This window comes from Pelobates fuscus, chromosome 4, assembly GCF_036172605.1.
Source record: "Pelobates fuscus isolate aPelFus1 chromosome 4, aPelFus1.pri, whole genome shotgun sequence".
Lineage (NCBI taxonomy): Eukaryota > Metazoa > Chordata > Amphibia > Anura > Pelobatidae > Pelobates > Pelobates fuscus.
This window is the reverse complement of record NC_086320.1, coordinates 40,876,215-40,899,761: the sequence shown is the minus strand read 5'-3', so window position 1 is coordinate 40,899,761 and position 23,547 is coordinate 40,876,215. Positions and strand designations below refer to the sequence as shown.

The 23,547-nt window shown below is 46.8% G+C and overlaps 1 protein-coding gene across 2 annotated transcripts in view; it reads right to left on the bottom strand.

Annotated features, from left to right (window-relative positions):
* Positions 1 to 23,547, bottom strand: part of SAMD12 (sterile alpha motif domain containing 12) — a 362,311-nt gene that overhangs the window by 8,652 nt on the left and 330,112 nt on the right. The gene's annotated exons all lie outside the window — the stretch shown is intronic.

The window sequence follows — 23,547 nt, the reverse complement described above, 5'->3', positions numbered from 1 at the left end:
GGCGAGCAGATTGAACAGATTAAGCACATCAAGCATGCCCATACAGAGTGATGTCGGGTGGTGAGATGGCCCTCCGTCGTCAGTTGGGGTGTGCGTCGTGGGGGGCGTGTCCTGTCAGAGAGTGTCCAGTCGGGTATGAGGGGGAGGAGGGGAGGGGGAAACGTGTGCCTATTCGCCTCTTACCCTTTGGGTTTTCGCCTTGACACTATGTTAGCTTAGGCTGTCTCGTGTTGGTAGAGTTATGGCTTACGTCGGTGCGTCTGCCTTTCGTGTGTGTCTTGTGGGTGTCTAGGTGTCTCTAGTATGGTCGTCTTGAGCCCGTTGCTTTGTACGTACAGTGTCGTCTGCGTGTCCCTGTATGCTCCTGTGTGGTCTGCCTGCCCACCCTGGTGTCAGCTTAGTCGTTCGTTTGCACTGTGTGGTGTTGTTCCAGGCCTCTCGTCAGGCAGGTTCAGTTGTCTCGTATCGGTGAACAAACCTAGAGCTGTTATTTGGGCAAATGTTACATTTTCAAGAAAGTACATAGGTTAAGACAGAGATAAAAAACATTGGCATTAGCAGTGAGACATTGAAACCATTGCGACTCAAGGTGTCGGTGTCCTGACCCCCTAGTGTCAGTGTTCCTGAAAGTGTGTGCAAAAGTGTGGTGAGTGGATGTGTGTCATGCTATTGTAGGTCTATGTAGCAAAGGGTGAGTAAGTTGTTGTTGCTGTGTGTTGTGTCTCATGGGGTGTGTGTGATTAGTGGTGTGTTTGCAGTGTCCATGATCCCCTGTAATATACTTGCACCGTTGGTCACATTCTCCCATCGCATTCTACGAGAGGGTGTTCAGAGCGATGTTAGAGCAGCAGTCCACGGAAGTCCAGGAATGCACCGGGTAGGGGCTCCGGCGTGAAAATGGGACTCAGTCTCCGGGTGTTTGTGCCCCAGCCCGCCATGGGGGGTGTGGGAAGAGCCAGTATTGGCAATGTTAGGGCAATGGGCCGTCTAGAGGTGCTCGGTGCGGTGAGTCAGACGCCCAAGTTGCAGGGCCCAATTGGGCATTGGTGAGATCATCGGGGCAGTCCAGGTGGGGTGGTGGAGCAGGATGAAGTCCAGTGTCCAGAGGGTCATGCAGAGAATGCGTGGGGGGGTTGGTCAGAATGAAAAAGTCTTGGAAGTGGGGTGGGGGGGGGGGGGGTACTTTGATGTCTAACGAAGGTGGGTAGGTCGGATCCTTTGATGCGTAGCTCAATCCTTGATCTTGAGTGGTAGGGAGTAGGTAGTGTCCCCTTTATTCCTCAGGTGCTGCTTGCTGGGGGGGGGTGAAGTCGGTGTCAGGGCCTTGTGGTATGAAGCGGCCAACAGGTCTTCCTGCGGAGCGTTCATTGACCGGGCAATTAGTCCAGTCCGGGATGGGAATTTGTGGGAGGCCGAGCGCCTCCTGAAAAGCCTGGGTGTCTTGCGGCGTGCGGATCGTGGCTTCAGTGTTGCCCCGGCGGGCCGTAAGGGCAAAGGGAAATTGCCAACGATATCGGATTTGGGCTTCTTGTAGCATGGCGGTTATGGGTCGTAGTGCCCTCCGGGCCTGCAGGGTGAGGTGGGAGAGGTCGTTGTATAGCTCGACCACCTGTCCCTCGTGCCTCCAGGAGCGTTCTGCGCGAGCTTTCCTCATGATGTCCTCCTTTAATTGGAAGTCAGGTATATGGCAAATTATATCTCTGGGGGGGGCGCCCGGGGGTGGTTTGGGCCTTAATGCCCTGTGAGCCCTGTCTATTGGAATGCGGGCTTCCCTGGGCCGGCCTAGGATACGATTGAAAAGTGGCACTAGGAGGGCCCTGGTGTCCTCTGGGGCCTCTGACTCCCTGCAGCCTCTTACCCTGATATTGTGCCGTCTGCCGCGGTTATCCAGGTCCTCCACGTGGAGCCGCAGGTCCTGTAGTTGCTTGGCTTGTGCTGTAGTGGCAGTTATTGCAGGACAATGCAGGTCTGGGCCTTGGGTTTCTAGATTTTGCACCCTCGCTTCCAGTGCCTTGAGGGAGGTGCCGAGGGCCGAAATTTCGGTGCGCAGGGTGGATCTAACCTCCTCAATGAGGGTCTGGAAATCCTCCTTTTTCGGCAGGGATGTAAAGAGGGTATACCAGTCCGGTGTTTGTGGGGCCGGTGTGCTTCCTCGCATGCTGGGGCCGTCTTCCGACATCGTGGAGCCTGGCGAGGGCGCCATGTTGGAGTCCTCCTCCTGTGGGAGCAAGTCGCCCGGCGTGTGGAGGTAACTCCTAATCGAGGGGTGGGAGCTGTTCCCCTGGGTTCTCGGGGTGGAGGGGGTCATTTGGGACCGTCTGGTGCGTCCCATGGGTGCCAGTTTGTGCTGTTAAGTTGTGCTTTTGGGCAGGCAGGAGCGGAGCGCGAGGTTTAGGCGGCCATTCTCGTCCGGCGCCAAGCCACGCCCCCCCCCTTATTGTTTTTAAAGGCCTCCACCTGCCGCTCAGGGGTGGGGCCCAGGGGGGGAGGCAATAGGTCTCCCCCCACTTATTGTTAAGGGCCCCCACCCGCCGCTCAGGGGTGGGGGCCAAGGGGGGAGGCAATAGGTCTCCCCCATCTTACTTTTAAGGGCCCCCACCTGCCGCTCAGTTCTTTGGAATTTTCCCACGCTTTGTAATTTGACTCATAGCACTCTGATTGGTTACTTAATCCACCAATCAGAGAGTTATTAGTCAAATTACACAGCGTGGGAAAATTCCAAAGAACTTTCCCACGCTGTGTAAAATTACACAGAGCACTCTGATTGGTGGATTTCAAACCAACCAATCAGAGTGATGTGACAGGTAAATGTAGAGACTTACCTTTCAGTCTCTTCATTTACCTGTCAGAGCACTCTGATTGGATGGCTTAAACCCACCAATCAGAGTGCTCTGAGCCTAATTGCAGGGCGGGGCAAGGCTTTATAAGCATTCCCCTGCCCTGCAGAGCTCAGTCTGCGCGGAGCCCTCCATGGGTGAAGATGGAATTTTATTTTTTTTCGCTAGTTTTTTTTTTTTTATTGCGTCGGTTATTATGTTTTTTTATTTGCCCTTTTTTGGGGCTGAAAAAAGAATATTTTAGAAGAAAGAAAACATAGTAAGTTTTTTGCTTTTTTTTTACAGGTTCTTAGTTAAAGGCCCCCCACCTCATTATTTTTAGGGTGAGGGGGGTAGGTGGGATAATTATTTTGGGGGGGGGGTGACTAGGTATTTGGGGACCCCTAGTCACCTGGGCGCAGGGCTCGAGTCCTGCAGGAACGCATGGGAACGGCGTTCCTGCACTTTTTCCAAAGCAGGAACGCCGTTCCCAGTCCTGCAGGACCTGCCCTGCTAACTGCACACAGGGGCCATCACACGCGGCGTTCTTCTCCAGCTCTCTCAGCTTCAAATCTCGCGAGACCCGCAGCTGTAAGAGCGTTGCCACGGGTTACCATGGCAACGCTCCGCACAGGCGAGTCTCGCGAGAGTTGAAGCTGAGAGAGCTGGAGAAGAACGCCGCGTGTGATGGCCCCTGTGTGCAGCGGCTGCTACCCTCCACCGGACCACCAGGCTGTCAGGGTACTCACCTGTGAGACAGACGGCCAGACGTGGTCGCTCCTGGAATTCCCAACAGGGGACTTGAACCGGGGTACTTATCTATCCCAGTCCTGCTCTCTACCTCTGAGCCACAGCAGCTTTACCAGAGACTTCTGATTCCGGTCTTGTTCACCCTGGCTTGGCTACTACACCGGGGGCTGCACCTTGACTTGTCTGCTTCTCACCTGACTCTGATCTTCATCAGCAGGGTATTTAAACCCAGCCTCCCCCTGCACTCATTGTCAAGTCTTTGATCTTTGTTCCTGTGTCGTACCAGTGTTCCTGTTTATTCTGCTTCGTGTATTTGACCTCGGCTTGTGACTACGTTTATTCTACCTCTGGCATCCTTTGACCTCGGCTATCCCTCGACTATCCTGCTGGTTCTGTCCTTGCCTGTCCTGCGAATTTGGTACTGCATCCTGCACAGCCCCCGTGCACAGACCCACAGGCCAGGTGAATTCTTACCTGACCACCTCGGCCTGTGGCTATCTGCAAGGGTGAGCGTCATATCTGCGCTACAGACTCCCAACTCAGGTAAGACCCTGACAAAAGACTTGACCAATATGGAGTCCGCAGAAATGTGCTCACCCTCACTCCAGCAAGTGTCCAGCCTGGCCCAGATTGTTTCGGAGTTGCAGCAGGAACTTTTTTCTCTTAAAGGCGCAGTACATCCAGCTCCGGAACCCTTTGTCATCATGCCCGACAGATTTGATGGTAACTACACGTCCTTCCAGTCATTCAGGATGGATTGCGAGGTATTGTTCTCTTTAAAGCCTCGAACTTACGCCACGGATTTCATCAGGGTCAGAGCGGCTATCAACCTGTTGTCTGGACGCATTAAAGTTTGGTCTTACCAAATGTTGCAGAGGAAGAGCCCTGTCCTTGTCAGCTGGGAGTCCTTTATTATTGCTTTGGACTCACAGTGCAGGATCACTAAGCCCAAGCCAGCTCCACCTACTAAAAAATCGCGGAGTCTACGTCACCACACCCCAGTGATACCCTCTTATAATCCAGTTCCCAGGAGAACTCCAGAGGTATCCTGTGTTCAACTTGATCCTGAGGAGCCTATGCAAATTGGACGTGTCCACTGCAAAGTCACACCGGGAGAGAGGGACCGAAGGAGAAGCCATGGTCTGTGCTTTTACTGTGGAGAGGGTGGACACTTCATCACGCTTTGTCCTGTTCGCCCTCCTAGACCTCCTGCTCCAGAGTCGTCTGCCTTTACTACCAAAGTTGCTTCCTGTATTACCACCACTACTTCCTGCCCACTTGAAAAGGATTTACCTAAGGATTGTGTCATTGCTTCTAATGGCACTACGGTCTGTAAAAAAGACTTGGAAGTGTTCGAAAAAGCACTGCTAGCTGCGAGCACTGTCCCTTCCGAAGTTGTGGAAGTTTTTGTCACCCCTACCCGGAACCTAGACCGATCGTCAGCTGTACCAGAAGCTGGTACTGGAAAATCCCGAGCTAATCAGGGATCCCATACTGAGGACTTTCACTATGGGGACTCGACGGATTCTGAGAGTGACTCTGGAGAGACGGATTGTTTCAATGAGGAGCCTACCTACGCCCAGAGGTCGTTTTTGAAGGGGGAGGTACTGTCAGGGTACTCACCTGTGAGACAGACGGCCAGACGTGGTCGCTCCTGGAATTCCCAACAGGGGACTTGAACCGGGGTACTTATCTATCCCAGTCCTGCTCTCTACCTCTGAGCCACAGCAGCTTTACCAGAGACTTCTGATTCCGGTCTTGTTCACCCTGGCTTGGCTACTACACCGGGGGCTGCACCTTGACTTGTCTGCTTCTCACCTGACTCTGATCTTCATCAGCAGGGTATTTAAACCCAGCCTCCCCCTGCACTCATTGTCAAGTCTTTGATCTTTGTTCCTGTGTCGTACCAGTGTTCCTGTTTATTCTGCTTCGTGTATTTGACCTCGGCTTGTGACTACGTTTATTCTACCTCTGGCATCCTTTGACCTCGGCTATCCCTCGACTATCCTGCTGGTTCTGTCCTTGCCTGTCCTGCGAATTTGGTACTGCATCCTGCACAGCCCCCGTGCACAGACCCACAGGCCAGGTGAATTCTTACCTGACCACCTCGGCCTGTGGCTATCTGCAAGGGTGAGCGTCATATCTGCGCTACAGACTCCCAACTCAGGTAAGACCCTGACACAGGCGATCTCCCCCCTCCCTGACAAGGTAAGAAGCAGGGAGGGGGGAGTAAAGTAAAAAAAAAAAAACACACATAAAAGTTAAAAAGCAAATGCATCCCCCCCATCATCCAGCACACACACACATAATCCAGCACACACACACATAATCCAGCACACACACACACAATCCAGCACACACACATAATCCAGTACACACACACACACATAATCCAGCACACACACACACAATCCAGTACACACACACATAATCCAGTACACACACACACACATAATCCAGTACACACACACACATAATCCAGTACACACACACATAATCCAGTACACACACACATAATCCAGCACACACACACATAATCCAGCACACACACACATAATCCAGCACACACACACACATAATCCAGTACACACACACATAATCCAGCACACACACACATAATCCAGTACACACACACATAATCCAGCACACACACACATAATCCAGCACACACACACACATAATCCAGTACACACACACATAATCCAGTACACACACACACACACATCATCCAGCACACACACACACACACATCATCCAGCACACACACACACATAATCCAGTACACACACACATAATCCAGTACACACACACATAATCCAGCACACACACACATAATCCAGCACACACACACACATAATCCAGCACACACACACACATAATCCAGCACACACACACACATAATCCAGCACACACACACACATAATCCAGCGCACACACACACATAATCCAGCGCACACACACACACATAATCCAGCACACACACATAATCCAGTACACACACACACACATAATCCAGTACACACACACACATCATCCAGCACACACACACACATAATCCAGTACACACACACACATAATCCAGTACACACACACACATAATCCAGTACACACACACATAATCCAGCACACACACACATCATCCAGCACACACACACACATCATCCAGCACACACACACACATCATCCAGCGCACACACACACATAATCCAGCACAGACACATAATCCAGGACACACACACATAATCCAGCACACACACACATCATCCAACACACACACACATCATCCAGCACACACACACAATCATCCAGCACCCACCCACACACACACACACACACACACACATAATCCAGCACACACACTGCATTCATTATACACAATCTGCACTTACTACAAACACACTACATTCATTATACACACTCTGCACTCATTACAAACACACTAAATTCACTGTACACACTGCACTCACTACACACACTACATTCACTATACACACTCTGCATTAATTATACACACTGCATTCACTACACACACACTACATACACTGCATTCATTATACACGCTGCATTCATTATACACACTCTGCACTCACTACAAACACACTACATTCACTATACACACTCTGCATTCATTATATAGACTCTGCATTCATTATACACACTCTGCACTCACTACATTCATTATACACACTCTGCACTCACTACAAACACACTACATTCACTACAAACACACTACATACACTGCATTCATTATACACAATCTGCACTCACTACAAACACACTACATTCATTATACACACTCTGCACTCACTACAAACACACTACATTCATTATACACACTCTGCACTCACTACAAACACACTACATTCATTATACACACTGCACTCACTACAAACACACTACATTCACTATACACACTTTGCACTCACTACACACTATATTCATTATACACACTGCACTCACTACACACACACTACATTCATTATACACATTCTGCACTCACTACAAACACACTACATTTATTATACACACTGCACTCACTACAAACACTTCATTATACATACTCTGCTCTCACCACAAACACACTACATTTATTATACACAATCCGCACTCACTACAAACACACTGCATTCATTATACACACTCTACACTTACTACAAATACACTACATTCATTATACACACTCTACACTTACTACAAACACACTACATTCATTATACACACACTGCACTCACAACAAACACACTACATTCATTATACACACTCTGCACTCACTACAAACACACTAAATTTATTATACACACCCTGCACTGCACTGCATCATCCAGCGCACACACACACACAATCCAGCACAGACACACATAATCCAGCACACACACATAATCCAGGACACACACACATAATCCAGCACACACACACATCATCCAACACACACATACATCATCCAGCACACACACACACAATCATCCAGCACCCACCCACCCACACACACACACACATAATCCAGCACACACACTGCATTCATTATACACAATCTGCACTTACTACAAACACACTACATTCATTATACACACTCTGCACTCATTACAAACACACTAAATTCACTGTACACACTGCACTCACTACACACACTACATTCACTATACACACTCTGCATTCATTATACACACTCTGCATTCACTACACACACACTACATACACTGCATTCATTATACACGCTGCATTCATTATACACACTCTGCACTCACTACAAACACACTACATTCACTATACACACTCTGCATTCATTATATAGACTATGCATTCATTATACACACTCTGCACTCACTACACACTACATTCATTATACACACTCTGCACTCACTACAAACACACTACATTCACTACAAACACACTACATACACTGCATTCATTATACACAATCTGCACTCACTACAAACACACTACATTCATTATACACACTCTGCACTCACTACAAACACACTACATTCATTATACACACTCTGCACTCACTACAAACACACTACATTCATTATACACACTGCACTCACTACAAACACACTACATTCACTATACACACTTTGCACTCACTACACACTATATTCATTATACACACTGCACTCACTACACACACACTACATTCATTATACACATTCTGCACTCACTACAAACACACTACATTTATTATACACACTGCACTCACTACAAACACTTCATTATACATACTCTGCTCTCACCACAAACACACTACATTTATTATACACAATCCGCACTCACTACAAACACACTGCATTCATTATACACACTCTACACTTACTACAAATACACTACATTCATTATACACACTCTACACTTACTACAAACACACTACATTCATTATACACACACTGCACTCACAACAAACACACTACATTCATTATACACACTCTGCACTCACTACAAACACACTAAATTTATTATACACACCCTGCACTGCACTATATGCATAGGAGTGCAATTTTTTTAAGGGGGGGGGGGGGGAAGGAGGCGGAATCTTGGGTTAGTTCCCACACTTTTTTCCCCAGGACTTGACCCCTGCCTGGGCGGGACATTTTTTTAGGGCCCCCACCCGCCGCTCAGTGGTGGGGGCCAGGGGGGAGGACATTAGCCCCCCCTTATTAGTATTTAGGGACCCCACCCACCGCTCAGGGGTGGGGCCCAGGGGGGAGGACATTAGGTTTTTGTTTTTTTTACAGGTTCTTAGTTTTTTTTTACAGGTTCTACCCCCCTCATTATTTTTAGGGTGAGGGGGGTAGGTAGGGGGATCATTATTTTTTGGGGGGGAGGGGGTGACTAGGGGTTTGGGGACCCCTAGTCACCTGGGCGGGACATTTTTTTTAGGGCCCCCACCCGCCGCTCAGTGGTGGGGGCCAGGGGGGAGGACATTAGCCCCCCTTATTAGTATTTAGGGACCCCACCCACCGCTCAGGGGTGGGGGCCAGGGGGTAGGACATAAGGTCCCCCCCCTTATTTTACTGTAGGGCCTCCACCCACCGCTCGGTGGTGGGGGCAAGGGGGGAGGACATTAGGTCCCCCCCCTTATTAGTATTTAGGGACCCCACCCACCGCTCAGGGGTGGGGGCCAGGGGAAGGACATTAGGTCCCCCCCTATTCTGATTTAGGGCCCCCACCCACCGCTCAGTGGTGGGTGCCCGGGGGGAGGACAATAGGTCCCCCCATTATTTTACATTAGGGCACCCACCTACCGCTCAGGGGTGGGGGCGGGGGGGAGGGCAATAGGCCTTTTTTTTTTTAAACAGTGACTGTTTAATAGACATGACCCTACTCGCGGTATAGCGAGTAGGGGCATAATTTACTAATACTAAGTAATCTTTACTTAGTATTAGTAAATTTGGCTGAAAGACCAATTTAGGTATTTCAGCCTTTTAGTAGATAGCTCCCTAATTCCGTGGGAATTAGGGAGTTATCTACTTATTCATTCCTGTCATTACACTGACTGGCCAAGTAACTTACATTTTATATGAATGTGTGTTACTTGATTGTTGTAAGTGTTGCAAATGCTCACAGGTGAATCCTGGCTATGTTTGCATACTTTTTATTTAAAATTGTATACAGTGTAACATTCTTCTACTTTCACTGGGTAAGTATATTAGTACTTAGGCAATACTGTGCTTCGGCACTTCGACACTTCGGAAATTCGGTTATTTCGGAACTTCAGGACCTCGGCAATTCGGCACTTCGGATATTCGTAAATAACCGAATGTCCGAATTTCCCGAAATTCGTCCAAATTCATTTTCGGACCAAAACAAATTACACATGTCTAGAAACTACAGCAGCAGGCAAATTAAGAAAGTACCATGTTCCCAATGGACAATCTCAGCACAGACAATCTTGTTTTCCTGGCACTGTAGCTTCCCCCTCTGTCAAGGTTTCCCCGCCCCCCCCCCCGAGGTGCATAAGGGGTAAATAACCCTAACCCTTTCTGCCACTTACCTTGGTCCAGCGCCAATGTATCTCAGCTCCGCTCACGCGCCTCTCCTGTCGACGTAGACCTAGCCTTTATAAAAACTGCAATAATTAAATGCTCAGGGTTTAGGGTGATAGGACATTGCACCCAGACCACTTCAATGAGCTGAAGTGGTCTGGGTGCCTACAGTGTCCCTTTAAATCTTCCGACTGTCAAGACAATACTGTGGTCCAACATGCTGAAGTCAGTTTAACACGGAAAAAATGCAAATTCGAGATAAACATGTTACGATCCTTAGAATGGCTAAATTGAACGTAAGAGAACGGTCAGAAACAAGCCGAGGTCAGGGACACATAGAGAGACAATAACAAATAGACAAAGCCAAAAGGTTAATGATACCAGAATCAGGGATTTTCAAGAACTATCCACGGTCAAAATACTAGAAGAATAACTATAAGAAGGCACTCTCTGATAACCAGCAAGTAGAAACCACTGCAGGGCACAGATAAAAGACACATTTGGGTTTGTATAACCCTAGGAAAGTAATGATTGGTCTAAACAGACCAAGTGACTCCAAAATGTACGTGCGTGTTGATGAGTAGAGTATTGGAGCATCCGGCATCTTACAGAACGCTAGTCCGTTCCGTGCTGCAGTGTGCGCAGAGTTGGCGTCAATCTGCCGAAAATCAGGTACGTTTCCCTGTAATTTCACAGTGTGACCGCGCTGATCAGGCGTGGCCAAACAATTGCACTGACCGGGTGCCACCATGGCACCAACATTTCAAATGGTCAAAGAGGGACACTTTCATTTAAAGGAACTGTATAGGTAAAAAATTGCATATCTTTTTTTCCCATTAGCAGTAAACCTAGTGTCACTAAATGCTTTTTTCCCTAAATAGTGTAAACATTTGCTTTAGAAGTACCTGTTTTAATCTTTACTTTGATCAAATATTCTGCTCATGTGGTTGCATGTCGTTAACAGTGTGGTTAACAGTGGGTAGGGAGGTTGGCTGACAGGAAGTGGTTAACAGTGGGTAGGGGGTTTTTCTGACAGGGACTGGCAGTGAAGGGGTTATCAGTGCGTAGGAAGGTTGGCTGGCATGGGCTGGAGGAGCATTTATTTATTACAGGGAGGGAGAGGAGCACAGATGGGCTCTAGCCTTCCTGTGAGTATTGCGTACACTACAGAAGACATGCCTCGATTTTCATTGGCTGAAAATAGTAATTTATGCAAAAGTCATTTAGAACAAGAAGGAGGTCTTTTCTGCGTTCTCTTGTCAGCCAATGCCTTGGCACGTCGAAGCATTGACTGACAGCTGGGAGAAAAGCCTATTTTTAACCCCTTAAGGACACATGACGTGTGGGACACGTCATGATTCCCTTTTATTCCAGAAGCTTGGTCCTTAAGGGGTTAAATAGGTTTTACTCCTAATCAATACGTTTGCTAGCAAAACTGCTAGAACAATGTACAGATTACAGAATTCTATACTCAGTCTAATGAGCATCCGCTGTTTGGGGTGATGTGGAATTATTAAAAATCTTTATTGTACTTGTATTGAATTATTGTACTAACTCCATTTTAACTTTATACTGTGACTTCGTCCTCCATTTTGTCCTCCTAACCTGACTTCTTCAATCCTCCATTTTGTCCTCATGACTTAACTTGTTCATTTTAAAACTACATTACGTGACTGAACTTCTCAACCCAATTAATACAGTAGACAAAGACCGTGTTTCCTTCAAGGACAAGTACCAGGAGGTGCTGGCTACTCCTTAAGACTTGCTGGCTACTCCTTAGAGCTTGTAAGATAGTACAGTTTGAAGGCCACAGAACACAGTAGTAATGAAATGTTCTATTCATAAGAGACCTTGCACCTGGACATAAAGCCTGATATCATTGACCGTGTAAAATGACGCTTAGGACCCCCTTGTCCCCCACCCGTGTCCAAAATAATCCCACCTCTGATGGGTGGGCACGGGACTAACCTCTTAATTTTATGAACCAATAGGTAAGACACTAACCCCGTCACTTAACAATTAATCCAATTGATGATGTTTATTTGCTGATATTCTAATAATCAATGATGACGCAAAATGCCTCTTAAAAGGGCCTGCGCGCCCGCTTTTACTTCACTTGCCAATAAACTTTCTCGAAGTTATTTTAACCTGAACCTCGTGTGTCAGACTTAATTACTTCAGCGTATATACGCAATTTAATTTTATTGATTTGGACAGGAACAGATAGACTTTGAACATTTTGGTTGACTTTCAAAAAGTACCATAACAACTTGGCGCCCAACGTGGGGCATCGGGCTATGTCCGGCCGGTGAGCCGTCCTAAGGAAGACAAGGGTGGACGGAGGAATCCAGGGGGAAGGAAGGGAGATTGATCACCTCCAGATACACGGTAGAGACTTCTGCAGAGCCACCGGTACGTTCCGGCCCCTTTGATTGACCCGTCCACGTGTCTGTGACTGCTTCCCGGGAGGACATCAAAGACAGGTAATATCTTGCCCGGTGTCTCGTTACTCACTTGTTTACCTGCATTTTAGTCTATCTGTTGCCTGGGTGTGTCTGAATTGTGTTTGAATTGTTTGCCTGTTTCCCCATTTTGAGATAAAGGGGGGGTGGACCTGCAGGGGATTTGCCTGGGGTTCTGTCTTGCTTGTTTTCCCCTTTTTGGGATAAAGGGGGGTGGACCTGAGGGGACTTGCCTGGGTCTTCTGTGTGTCTGTCTATCTGTTTGTATTTTACCCCTTTTGGGATAAAGGGGGGTTGACCCGTGGATGTGTTCCTGGGGGGTCTTCTGTTGCCTGTTTTACCTCTTTTAGGAACCACGGTGCTGTGGTTGTAAGGAAAAAGAGGGGTTGACCCGTGGATGTGTTCCTGGGGGGTCTTCTTTGCCTGTTTACTTCTTTTAGGAGCCTCGTGGCTGTGGCTGTAAGGAAAAAGAAGTTTGTGGAACTGTGGGATCTGTGTAGAATCATAGTTTCCTGTGATCCAAGTTTGTGTCACTTTGATAGCCTAGCTAGCTTCACTGTGCGCGTTCGGACTATCCAGCTCTAGTTGAGTTGGGGACGTCCTGACCCGGACCATCCAGCTCTAGTTGAGTTGGGGACGTCCTGACCCGGACCCTTCGGCTCTAGTTGAGCTGAAGGTCCACTGATTATTTAATCGTGGTAGGAGACTTAGCCTTGTGGCAGGGGACTTTGTTTCCTGGGGGAATTCAGGCAGGTATTGCTTGTTTTTCGCATCACGTGGTAGTGAGACTTATAAGTGGGTTTTATAGGGGCACTACGGGAGTGAGGATAGACGTGGCCACATTCTTGTGGACTGCAGAGTAGAGGGAGGCTGGAAAGGATTTCGGACCGGTGTTAGCTGTTATCCTTGGCCGCTGGTAGTGAGACTTATGAAAGTCGTTCTCCGAGCGGGGACACTACGAGGTTGAGAAAGGTGACTTTGGAGTAAGCACATGTAGAAGGAAAGGGATTATTGTTGATTTTATTTGAACTGTAATGCATGCACTGTATTTCAATTGTATTGTTGTCTTGTCTGTTTTATTAGGAGTCTCATGAACTCCTGTGTCTGTCTCTAAGGATTTTTCCTTGCCTTTCATCTTTTCTAAACTTCCTATATTATTATACTATCCACTCCCATTTCTCTTGAAAGAGAAGTGATTGGTCACACACTTCTCACCTCGCTCCAATCCGTGTCTACCACCCCGGGTAGGCGGATTCAGTGACTAGTCTACGTTTTGGGAAGACGCACCTGAGAAAGTCCCACGATTCTCGGGTGGCAGTCGAGCATTGTAGACGTTCTTGTTCAGTTTTCCTTCTCTCTCCCTATATCTAGGACGCTGGTATAGGGGTAAAGGGATTATGGGACAGGATTTAAGCAAGCCCAGTAAGGGCTGGTTAGCATGTGATTTAGTCGAAGACAGAGAGGGTGAGGAAATGGTTAAAGGTGTTGAAAAGATTGCAAAAGTATGTAGAATTGCTGTACCGACATGTGGAAGATTGCAACCAGAAAGTTGGCGTAGGTTACTGACAGAAAAGAAAGGCAAACTTACAGATAATGGTTTATTAAAGACTGCTGAAGCATGGTATAGAGTAGCGAAGGCTATTCAGCTAGAAGGTTGGGTTGAGGAAGAGATAAATCACAAAGGTGTGAAATTGTTTGTGTATCATAATAATTGTGTTGCTGGGGTCTATCCTCAGCCAGCGCCCAAAACCGGCGCCCAGGGAATGTCTATCCCCAAGGTTCAGTCAGCAATAAGTGATAGCCAGCTGACTATGTTCCCCACTCCCAATACCCATCCCATCACCTCCCCTGTCTGCCCGGTCCTGAATTCTGATGGATCTTTCTTTTCCCCTGCCCCATCTTTAACATTCCCATCATCCTCATCCATCCCTACGCTACCTGCTATACCTTCCCCTAACATTTCATCTGCCATTCCTGCCCTACACTCTCTCTCTGTTCATGACCCCCTCCCCTCTTCTTCCACCCAACTAACCACCTCCTCCGCCCTTGCCCCGGCTCCTCCCTCTACACCCACCCCTACCAATCCCTCTCCGTTCCCTCCCATCTCCACCCCAGCTCAATACCCCACCTCCTTCCCCTCCCCAGCCTGGCCCTACCCCTTCCCATATCCCATGGCCCTGCCCTATCCCGGATATCCACTCCCCACTCCCCAAGCCACGCCCCAGGTTCCGGTCATGCCCAGTCCGGCACAGTCTGCCCCGGATGTGCCCTCTTCCAACATGGCCGCCACTTCTTCCCTTAACCCTAATGTAGTACCTTCTCCGGCCACCAATATGGCGGCCCCCAGTTCGGCCCTGATGCCGGTAATTCCCGGTGACTACCTATCCCCAGGTTATGACTCGCTAGCCACCCCTGCATCTGGGGCTCGTTCCCAACCACCGATCCTTTCACCTCATTCAGGCCCTGCACCACGCAAAAGAGCCAATATCATAGAATTCGATGATGACGAGATGGACAGGGTGTCCCATGTCTCATCGGAGCTTGCCGCGGGAGCCCCAACTCATCGTTCTATCGATGACCCCTTTGGCCACAAGGGTCGGGGAGAACAGGCCCCTCCTAAATATGTTGCTTTCAATCCCACTCAAGCTAGTGCTCTAATGAAATCACTCCCTGACCCAGAAAAACAGCCTATGCCCTTCTACCGAGGGATAGTTCAAATTAAAAAGCCTTATTCCGCAGCATGGCGTGATCTACTGTGCATTTGTGCTATAAAAGCAGGGGATGCATATTGGCCAAGCATGGCCCGACACCTCAGTACAGATCTGCTCAGCAGTGATGTTGATTACCCCTCTGGAGTAACTTTTTGCACCCAATTAAGAGAATGGGCTAAGGACAAACTTGCGGATCAGGCTGCTGGCCTTACTGATGTTATTCAAGATAAAGGAGAATCAGTGGAAAGGTTTCATGCAAGACTGTATCAAATGTTCACAGATTTGGGGTTTGATCTTACAGATAAGATTCATTCACAAATGCTGTCAGGTGCGTTTGTCCAAGGTGTTAAAGACTCTATACGCAAGGGAATCATTGCTGCACGTCCTGAATACAAGGTTGTTCCTTTGGATACCCTGCTTTTAGTTGCTAGAGGTCTGGAATCTGTTCAGACCCCAAGAAGACCCAATCCAGCTCCACTCATGGTGGCCCGCGCTACCCCCATCACCTCTGGCACCAAGGGTGCCAAGTTAGAGGATGTAACTTGTTTTAATTGTGGGGCTCAGGGACACTACAGAAGTGATTGTCCGGAACCTAAAAAGGAACCTGGGGCACCCAGAAAGTTCTCTAAATCTGCCCCAGGCCCCAAGACCGAGAAAAAGATTCCAATTATTGAAGAACCAGATGATTAGGAAACTGGCAAGCCTGTGTCTGTAATCCCTGTAATGGCAGCGTCTACAGGGGATAAGGGAGGGCCACTTGCCACAGTGACTTTGCCCATTGAAGACCATCCTACTACATTTCTAGTTGACACAGGTGCAGCCCGTAGTGTTCTACGAGAACAAGACCTGCCAGACCCATCCTTCCTGTCCAGTATTGATGTCTCTTGTGTTGGAGTGGATGGCCAGCCAAGACGTAGCCCTTTAACAACTCCACTACGAGTTGGCTCTAGCCTGCTTGCTCGCTTTGTAGTATCCTCCACATGCCCCATTAACCTGTTAGGTGCTGATGTTCTCTCACGCCTGCAAGCATCCATCACCTTTACCCCGGATGGGCAGGTAGAAATGTTTACACCTCTGTCTGTATCAGACACTTCAGCCCTATGCTCTTTGCCTCTGATGCTGCATATAGAAAAGCCCCGTGAGGAGGCAGCAGAATTAAGGTCCAATTTCCCAGAGGAATTAAAAACACAGGTGCCCGCTAAGTTATGGTCCTCAGGCCCAGAGGACATAGGTCACCTAAATGTTCCCCCTGTGGTGGTAAAGCTTATTTCAGGAGCTAAGTTACCAAGAAAACCACAATATCCATTAAAACCAGCACAGTCTGCTGCAATTTCTGTCCACATCAAGGCACTCTTGGGGAAGGGTGCCCTTGTCAAATGTAAATCTGAATGCAACACCCCGTTATTTCCTGTGAAAAAGAAAACTCCAAAGGGTGAGCCAGAGAAGTACAGGATGGTTCAGGATCTCCGTGCTGTTAATGAAGCTACCGTCCTAGACACCCCTCTTGTACCAAATCCTCATACTCTGCTCTCCGGAGTCCCACCATCTGCAAAATTCTTCACAGTTATTGACCTGGCCAATGCCTTTTTCAGTGTCCCACTGGACCCATCCTGTCAATACCTGTTTGCTTTCACTCATGAAATGCAACAGTATACCTGGACTGTCATGCCCCAAGGGGCACAAAATTCTCCAAGTCAATTTGCTAAGGCCATGGGCACCATCCTTGACCCATGGCAAGCTGAGCACCCAGAAGTTGTCCTACTTCAGTATGTGGATGATCTACTGCTGTGTGGAGATGATATTCCCACTACTGAAAGGTGTTCAATCAGTCTTCTTTCCTATTTGGCAGAACAAGGATGCAAAGCTTCACTCATCAAGCTACAATTCTGTCAATCTTCAGTGATCTTCCTTGGACATTGCCTATCTCAAGGTACCAGACATCTTACTCGGGACCGGGTAAGAGCTGTTCTGGACATTCCACCTCCGAGGACTTCAAAGTCTCTTCATGCCTTCCTAGGCCTCATTTCCTACTGCAGAGCATGGATCCCAGAAGCCTCTCTGCTTATGCAACCTCTCTATGACGCTCTTAAGTCTGACCCGTTTTGTCTGACCAATGACGCCCTGGACAATTTCGATGCTTTAAAACGTGCCATTGCTTCAGCTCCTGCCTTGGGCCTACCTGACTACTCCAAACCTTTCAAATTATTCGTCTCTGAAAGACAAGGCCATGCTACAGGAGTCCTCACCCAAACTAATGACTCGAGAGGCCGCCAGAGGCCTATTGGATATTTCTCATGTCAACTGGACATTGTGGCCAGAGGGACTCCTTCCTGTCTCAGGGCTGTTTTTGCTGCGAGAGAACTCATAGAAAGAACCTCAGACCTGGTCCTTGGCCACCCTCTGGTTGTTTTGGCCCCTCATGACATTTCTGCCATCATCAACCAAGTCCAGCTCAAGCACGTGTCTCCAGCCAGACATCTGCGCTTACAGTGTCATCTTCTTTTGCCTGACAACATTTCCATACAAAGATGTCAAGTGCTTAATCCGTCCACTCTTCTTCCACTCCCTGAGGGGGGTATCTATTATGGATTTATCACGGATGAAACCTACATTCACCTGCTCTGTGGATGTATCAAGAAAGTCATGCATCCACATTTGACACTTTATGAAGGCGAAAAACCTCTCTGTGAAGGCCCAGATCACGCCTTCTGCACCATGTGGTACAAACCGAACATTACTCCTGAACCTTGCTATGAAGATGAGCTTTACCACCGGACCGATGTAAAGCTCACTGCACAAGACTTCTATTGTGACTCTGAAGGCAATAGCATGGTCTTGATCCAGCTACCTCAACAACTTAACTACCTTTACCGTCATTGGGATACTGCTATCCCACATATTCCTGTTACCAAGTTGAAGACAAGGTCATGGAATGATCTTGGGCCCATGGCAAAACTATGGGCCACCATGAACGAAGAACAGCTACAGGAAAATGGTATTGTCAAATACCCAACAACTGACCTTCTAGAAGCATGGCCACGCCATTTCCTGGAAAAGGAATTCCAAGATCTGGTCATAAAGAATGATTATGACCCAGAAACACCTCATGACTGTTTTGAACAGATGAAAATGGAAACAGTGCACTTACCAACTGTGCATGAGAACCCATTACCAGATCCGGATTTTACCCTGTTTGTGGACGGATCGAGATATGCCGATGAAGGAGGAACATATCACACAGGATATGCCGTAACCACAACAGATGAAGTCATTAAATCATCATCCTTACCGCCAGCAATGTCTGCGCAAGAAGCTGAATTACAGGCTCTGACTTCAGCATGCAAAATTTCCGAAGGAAAACGTGCCAACATCTATACAGATTCAAGATATGCTCTGGGTGTGGCACATGACTTCGGCCTAATTTGGAAGACTAGAGGATTTCTTACCACCGCCGGTACACCAGTCAAACACAGCACTGCAATCAAGGAGCTAATGGATGCCCTCCTACTCCCCAAAGAAGTGGCCGTTTTGAAAGTCAAGGCCCATGGGAAACTGGATACAGATGAAGCAAAGGGCAACCATTTGGCTGATCAAGCTGCTAAGTTAGCGGCCAGGGATCTGCAGGAAGTGGATGAAGAAGTGTCCGGACAAGAAGAAGAAGAAGAAGAAGAAGTCCCTATTTTTGCTTTGCAAACTCTTCCTACTGATTTGCGAATCTTACAAGAACAACAAGCTGCAGTCACTCCTGAGGAAATCCAGAAATGGAAAAAGAAAGGAGCTGTCCAAAAGGACGGAATATATTACAACAACTTCAAATTTTGTCTTCCCAGAAATTTATACCCAGCAGTGGTCCAATGGGCACATGGGCCTGCACACCTGTCAAAAGAACTGATGGCCGCCCTCATACAGAAGTATTATGAAGCACCCGGAATCACAACATTGATAAGCAACTTCTGCAAAGCCTGTGTTATTTGTGCTACTTGCTTATGAAGGCCCAGCAAGTAGCCATTACCAAAGACATTAGTGGGTACACCTTCTGGTATAATTCATCATGCACCCAGGTGGCTACTTATACCTTTGACTACTGTGATATTGTAGAATGCCCATTTCCCACACCACAAATCCAGAGCATCTATAGAGATATCCCTCATTCGAAAGACCCATATGTTTGTGTAGTTGACAAGCAATGGGGGCACAATTGTGACCATTGGGGGGCGGCGGGGTGGAATGCCGGGCCTGCCTGGGGTTACAAACCAAAAAGTGCCATAGCTAAAGTAGATGATCGTGGTAGATCGCTTCTCCAGAGAATGACTTTGAGAAAGCCTGGGGGGAGCACACCAATGAAATTAATCCTTAACATTGAGCACCCAAGCCCAACAGATGCAGACCAGTATGTGATGGGAATGTACTGGAAAAGGGGTTCCTACCAGAAATTAGGGCATTTCTACCTCAAAGATATGTGCAACTCTTCTGAGTGGCAAGGGGCCACCCATATGGTCCCTAACCCATTAAAACCCCATATCCAGACCTTTCAGGACATGATGGCCATTGCTAACCCCACTTTTGAAGATACCATGGCCGCTGAAACAGGTTTTAATGATGTAAATTTATGGTTAGAATGGATGAAATATAATGCTAATAAGCATAATAGAACCGCATGTTATGTGTGTGGAGGTGCCCGGCCTCACCTGGGTACCGTACCTTTAATCCTACCCGTAGATATAGAAGAATGTGTTTTAAGCCTTTTTGCCTATCACTATAATTTTAACAGGTCCATATGTATTGCATGGACAAAGGAGTATCCTCTTCTAGCCAAAGACGTCAAACCCCCTGATGGTATTACCGTATATAAAGGTAATTACACTTGCTATGCCATGTACGATGGTATTGGTAAATTTGTAGGTAACTTTTCCAAAGGCTATTGTGCTACATACAGAACTGTCCCTGTACGTTTGCTGCAACATCACACTAGGTCACTAGGAGACATTTATTGGTTGTGTGGGGATTTACAGCTAAGATCCAGAATGGACACAGAATGGTGGGGAGAGTGTACTTTGACTAAGGCCATTATGCCTATACACATTATTTCTGACACACACCTCAACACCCATGAGTTCAGCCACACTAAGGTTAAACGTGACGCCCCAGTGAAAGGAAGTTTTGATCCTCATGTATATATTGATGCCATTGGAGTGCCCAGGGGGGTGCCCAATGAGTTTAAAGCTAGGGATGAAGTTGCTGCAGGATTTGAATCAATTTTTACCATAGTTACCGCAAACAAGAATCTAAATTGGATAAATTACATTTATTATAATCAACAGCGTTTTGTCAATTACACCAGAGACGCCCTCCAGGGGTTGGCCGAACAGTTGCAGGCCACATCCCAAATGACTTTCCAGAATAGAATGGCCCTAGATATGATCTTAGCCGAAAAAGGAGGGGTTTGTAAGATTTTGCCCGACACTATGACATGTTGTACCTACATCCCAGAAAACACAGGCCCTAATGGTAAAGTCACACTAGCTATAGAAAAATTAAATGACCTGTCTGAAGAGTTAAAAAGGAATTCTGGGATAAAAGATCCCTGGGAAAGATGGTTTGGTTGGATGACAGGATGGCAAAAGGCTTTAATGCAGATTGGTATGGCTATACTAATTTTTCTTTTTATTTTTGCTCTTCTCTTTTGTTGTGTCCTCCCATGTCTGAGAAAATCCCTCATGAAGACTGTTGACCAAGCAGCACCCACTTTGACCCATCTCGAAGTTGATGACCAAGAATTCCAAGACATCAACTCACCCTGTCTGCCGCTGCAAACATTCCCTTTTGTTGATAAAGTGCAGGAATTCTAGGAAGGGACTAGCTCAGGGACAGCATCTGTCAGTGAATGGTAAAGGCCCCATGTGGAGAAGTGGTGGGTTAGCTGCCATGGGATACCCTTGGGTGTGAAGCGTTCGAGAGCCATACTGACGGATGGTTAGCCTATTAGGGTCAGATCTAGGGACAGCCTTGCACTTTGCATTAACACCTAGCTAGCGGCCACGGGGTTTCTGTGCCTTTGGGTTAACACGTCTTCTGATACTAATATAATAAAGTTTTATCTCTTAGAATCTAACATTTCATAGGGGGGACTGATGTGGAATTATTAAAAATCTTTATTGTACTTGTATTGAATTATTGTACTAACTCCATTTTAACTTTATACTGTGACTTCGTCCTCCATTTTGTCCTCCTAACCTGACTTCTTCAATCCTCCATTTTGTCCTCATGACTTAACTTGTTCATTTTAAAACTACATTACGTGACTGAACTTCTCAACCCAATTAATACAGTAGACAAAGACCGTGTTTCCTTCAAGGACAAGTACCAGGAGGTGCTGGCTACTCCTTAAGACTTGCTGGCTACTCCTTAGAGCTTGTAAGATAGTACAGTTTGAAGGCCACAGAACACAGTAGTAATGAAATGTTCTATTCATAAGAGACCTTGCACCTGGACATAAAGCCTGATATCATTGACCGTGTAAAATGACGCTTAGGACCCCCTTGTCCCCCACCCGTGTCCAAAATAATCCCACCTCTGATGGGTGGGCACGGGACTAACCTCTTAATTTTATGAACCAATAGGTAAGACACTAACCCCGTCACTTAACAATTAATCCAATTGATGATGTTTATTTGCTGATATTCTAATAATCAATGATGACGCAAAATGCCTCTTAAAAGGGCCTGCGCGCCCGCTTTTACTTCACTTGCCAATAAACTTTCTCGAAGTTATTTTAACCTGAACCTCGTGTGTCAGACTTAATTACTTCAGCGTATATACGCAATTTAATTTTATTGATTTGGACAGGAACAGATAGACTTTGAACATTTTGGTTGACTTTCAAAAAGTACCATAACAGGGGCATGAGAGGAGCCCTTTAAGGATATATTACAGCCTTCAACCTACTGTGGTGCTCTGTTACACATTCAAACAAACCAACAGTATAGAGTTCCTGTAATACAGGGACAATAGGAGAGAAAGAAGTGACTTTAGCTCAATATAGGGACTGTCCCACCTAACTAGGGAGAGGAAGGAGGTATGAAATATTGTTTTCACATTTCGTGTTTAATATAATTTACTTTACTAATTCACTGTACTTCAACCAAGGCGTTGTTTCCATATAGTTTCTATTTTATCAGTGGTAAAATCTGACTTAACTGGAAAAATATACAGTCTGAAACAAACCCCTTGACGTTTTTTCCATTAGTGATATCTGCATTTAACCCTTAATTTTCTTTTATTCAATTCCGTCTATAATTATGCTTCATCTTTTCTTTGTATCTGTGATTACTAAATGTAAGGTTACTGATTATCTCAGTAAAGCGACTTCCTGATGAATTAAAGTCAATGAGTTGTTGAAGAAATAAAAAGGAATGTGCCCCAATCTCCCAAGCCACATTAAAACTCACAATATGAAATGACACATTTTAAAACTGGCGATGGTCATGAATGAAAAATTAAACAGAATCAAAAGAACACTTCTCAAGAGACATGTAAAGTGTTTGGACAGCAAAGTGAGCAAACGTCACACAACCAACTACCTTACAGGCTGCAAAACATATTTAAACAGCTAAATGGTAAGACTGACACTATCCCAGGAGGGAAGGGTGGGAATGAGGAACGCAATGATGCTGTCGATGATCCACATCCTCCCACATCACATAATGAGTAGAGTGATACTACACACTTATTAGCAATGACATAGAATGGGTGTAATTTGCTGAAACACAGAGATCATGCATTGCAGTAACAGTATGTCATCCAAATCAGTTATTGTTTTAGCAAC